The 4354-nt window shown below is 36.8% G+C and overlaps 1 long non-coding RNA gene across 1 annotated transcript; it reads right to left on the bottom strand.

Moving 5' to 3' along the window:
- Nucleotides 1-217: 217 nt before the first annotated feature.
- On the bottom strand, nt 218-3382 carry LOC116358089 (uncharacterized). Its single transcript, XR_004205920.1, has 2 exons — nt 3254-3382; nt 218-1198 (listed from the first exon to the last, which is right to left on the bottom strand). It is a non-coding gene; the product is annotated as an uncharacterized LOC116358089 (long non-coding RNA).
- Nucleotides 3383-4354: the final 972 nt, after the last annotated feature.

The following is a 4354-nucleotide window of genomic DNA, read 5'->3' as shown; positions in this document are numbered from 1 at the left end:
GAGTGGTGGGAGGGGAATGTTTTCCTGTGTCCCAGAGTTTTTCCTGATCTGATAGTAGGCTAATCTAACCAACTCTGGACCCTAGTTGTAGCCTATGACATAGTGATAAATCACTGTAAAAAAATAAAAAATAATGCTTTATATGGGTGTTGAATGTTGCATTGATAAGGGTTATGATGGGACCAGATTATTTTATTTTTCGAATCAGGTCATATAGTTTTTTTTTTTAAACACCTCCTGGCCCTAGGGAGAATGAAAACATTAAAAACCTTTTCACAAACAGAGACAACAGTGTGATTGGACAAAACAAACAAGCAAACAGGGCTGAGCTCTCTGTATGCAGGGTTGCATCGGGTAGGCTTTTGGATCTGTAATTAAAAAGATACTCAAACAGTATGTCATCACTACTGTGTTGATTGAATAATAAATGAGCCAATTTTAGGCAAAAAATACGTAGCTTAGGCTGTAAAAACATGATGCTACGTTTCCCCTGGCCATTCCCAGAAGGGATTAGACTAATTGTGCAAGTGAAACAATTCATGAGGCATTTTATTTAATTTAAAACATTTGGTGGTGGGTATGAGCTTCCATATAAAACACTTTGTGGGGGTGAATTCACTGACAGTATATCCACATTTTCAGTCACAATTTATTTTAAATGATTTGCATGACACTGATAAAAATTAAGTCTGCTTTGTTGTAATGTTGATAGGTAGGCCTACTATACATTTATATTTGTAGGAGTGGGATAATCATTCATTTTTGATAGGTTAACATTACATGCTGTTAGCATCTCTGTGCTTTCGTCTTGAAGCTAAAATGTAATGAGTGTAGCCTACAGACGGGAAAATAAACCCTTTAATTGTCTGCACATACTGTACATGCTTGTGAATTGTTGTATTATTCAAGCGTGTAATATGTTTTAAAATAAACTTTTCTGTCATTGTTGAATAGTTTGTGCTTAATGGTTAGAGGTTACTGTGAAATTTACGGTCAATTTGAGCTGCGGCCCAAGAATGTTGCATTGCCAGCGACAACGAAAGGTAAGGCAAGGATGTAATGTGAATTGAATCGTAGAAATCTCTTTCGCCACCCCGCTCCTCAGACTCTCCTTCATATCTCGTAGTGGGACTCCAACTGTCCCTTTTCCTTCAGGCCGACTCCACCCTCCCCTCTTGCTCTGTGACTGAGTGACTCCCTGCGTGCACACAGAAAAATTGAGGAAAACCAGTGGTGTAAAGTACTTAAGTAAAAATACTTGAAAGTACCACTTAAGTAGTTTTTTGGGGTATCTGTACATTACTGTACTATTTATATTTTTGACTACTTTTACTTCAATCCTAAAGAAAATGATATACTTTTTACAACATATATTTTCCCTGACACCCAAAAGTACCCGTTACACGTTTAATGCTTAGCAGGACAGGAACATTTTCCAATTGACGCAGTTCTCAAGACAACATCCCTGGTCATCCCTACTGCCTCTGATCTGACGGACTCACTAAACACATGCTTCGTTTGTAAATTATGTGTTGGAGCCCCTGGCTATCCATCAAATAAAATAAAGAAAATTATGCTGCCTGGTTTACTTAATATAAGGAATTTTAAATTATTTATACTTTTACTTATATATTTTATATCTAAAGTATATTTTAGCAATTACATTTACTTTTGATACTTAAGTATATTTCAAACCAAATACTTTTACTCAAGTAGTATTTTACTAGATTACTTTCATTTTACTTGAGCCATTTTCTATTAAGGTATCTTTACTTTTATTCAAGTACTTTTTCCACCACTGAGGAAAACTAATCATCTTTCCACTTCCTCTTCTTCTGTATCCACTGCTAAAGCCGCTTTCTATCACTGTAAAGTCTATGCCTCCAACCCTAGGAAAGTCTTTTCCACTTTGAGAACTAGAAGCTGGTGAACTTTGTCAACCACTTTGAATTTTTTTTTTCGAACTAAGTATTTATTAATAAAGAGCGACTGCCTTTAAAAATGACAAATCCCTTTGAAAACGTATATCAAAATGAGTCAGAAACAGTTATTCTACTGTCAAAATTGACTACAAAGTGTAAATAGGATAATTCTGGTCATAAAGTCTGTCTCGTCTGAAACGGAGTTTGGAACATATGTGCGTCACAACGCGTAAAAGAAAGACGGGTTTTGATTTGGCGAATATCCATTTGCCCACTAACATGGGCTGAACAGCTGCGGTGATTGCTCTCTATCCAATAGCATAGACAGTGAGACAGACCTGCCCAGCAACCGACTTTGTTAAGATAATACAACACATCGCACATTTCTTTACTTGAGAAATACCGCACCAAACACCTTAGTTAGATTGAAAAATTGCACAACAAAAGTATACTAGGCCAAAACATAACAATTAATTACAGATATCTTGAGTTATCTTATATTCTTTCTGGGATGTTGAGGAAATATTAGCCAAACGCAGACATTTTGCTTTTCTAATGAGCAACAGAAAAACACGTGTTCATTTGGCGTGTTAAGTGGCTCTTTAACAGTAACACCATAGAAAAGTTCCTGGAATCTACCGTAATTGGCTAACAAGCTGTGAGGGGATCGTTAACTAGCTTGCTATTACTTATTAGCTAATTAACTGAAGTCTTCCTGAAGCAGCGTAGTGTTTACCCAAATACTACACTCTATCACATATCCAACTTAAACCAATTGAATGAATCAAATGAAAATGCATTTGAATTGTTTTGTGACTTCCTCTGTTTTTACACAGGCATGTCAATTCTGATCTTTTTACACTAATTGGTCTTTTGACCAATCAAATCCAATCTTTTCGCATCAGATATTTTTCAGAGCTGATCTGATTGGTCAAAAGACAAATTGGTGAAAAAAGATCAGAATTGGGCTGCTGGTCCAAACGTAACCTTCCTGACCACATTGTTGTAGCTCCAATACAATAATAATTTTTTATCTCCTTTGCCACCTTGAGCGAATGGATAAAGTTATTGTAATCTACCTTGATTGGACTACAAGGTGTGAGGGGATTGATAACAAGTTACGGTAACTATTTATAGCTAATTACCTGAAGTCTGTTCACCAGCTTCTAGTTCTCACTTTTTTTCAGGTTTCTGAAGTTGCTATTTTATACCACAAAGAGCAACCTAATGTCTCTCCGCTAAAATTCCAAACACAACACTAATAATTAATGAAATGACAATCAGTTATACAAATTATTCTATATGTACTCATTTTGTTGTTCCAAGCTCACCAAAATGGTTACATCATTCTTTGACCCTGATCTTCCCTTGGCTGGCCACTCTGACACAAGGATTAAAAGGACATCAGGTCAGGGCCAATAGGATTTGTAAACAAAGCAATCAATTAAGGCAGAAGCATGCGATCGTGTTCCCCTGACAGATTTTACAATGCCTGGATAGCTATTTTACGTGTCAGCTAATCACATCATATGTTATAGCAATCTGGTGCTCCGCGGCATAGGCGATGACGTGGCACACAACCATTTGCTGATGCATGCAACATCTGAGCAGAGGAACATGACCCCTGTGACGTCTTTAGGGGATTTGTGACACCTGTAAGGACGTGTAAAATCTGCAATGCAAACAACGTGGACTGAATAACATAATACATACATTAAAACGGATTTCAACACTATAAAAAACAGTAGCTATTGAACTTAGTAGGAAATCAATTAAACGCATCAAACTTATTAGAACATTTGTTAATTTGCCCATGTTTATCATAAGACAAACAGAATGCATCCGTGATTTGTATTTTCAGTAACTTTCTGAAGATACTACAACATGGGAATGCCCCTGTCTGTGTGTGTGTGTGTTGTCCACTTATGTCTACCAATGTGTAGCTGTTAGTGATGCTAATGATAACTGTCTTCTGGCAGATGGAAAGGCTTTCCCAAATGAAATGTTATGGGGCATTTACATGCTATATGAGTTGGGAAATTTAACTTAAATGACCCTCCAAGTTGTAATTGCAAGTGGGAAATTGAGAATTTTCGAACCTGAGTTCCCCAGTCAACCAAAATATGATCTAAAGTAAGCTAGCCAACTGAATTATTATCAACGTTAGGTGTCTTTACCTAGCTGCTAAAATCTTATTGGCTGAAGAATTGCTCCACCTTCAAAAGCACTTGAACACAATCATGTCGGACTTATGATCTACGTTATGCCTACCTGATCATTTGCATCAACCCAGTGGGTTATTTGTTTTGCAAACTCTACCGTGATCACATATGGAACAGAAACACTCATAACCAAACAACAGTCTTTTGCTAGTGCACAATTGCATTAAAGGGTAACTACATTCCACAATCAACATTTCTTAGACCTCAAAA

This window comes from Oncorhynchus kisutch, linkage group LG28, assembly GCF_002021735.2.
Source record: "Oncorhynchus kisutch isolate 150728-3 linkage group LG28, Okis_V2, whole genome shotgun sequence".
Classification (NCBI taxonomy): domain Eukaryota; kingdom Metazoa; phylum Chordata; class Actinopteri; order Salmoniformes; family Salmonidae; genus Oncorhynchus; species Oncorhynchus kisutch.
Note: the sequence above shows the minus strand (reverse complement) of the source record. Positions and strands in the feature narration are given on the sequence as shown.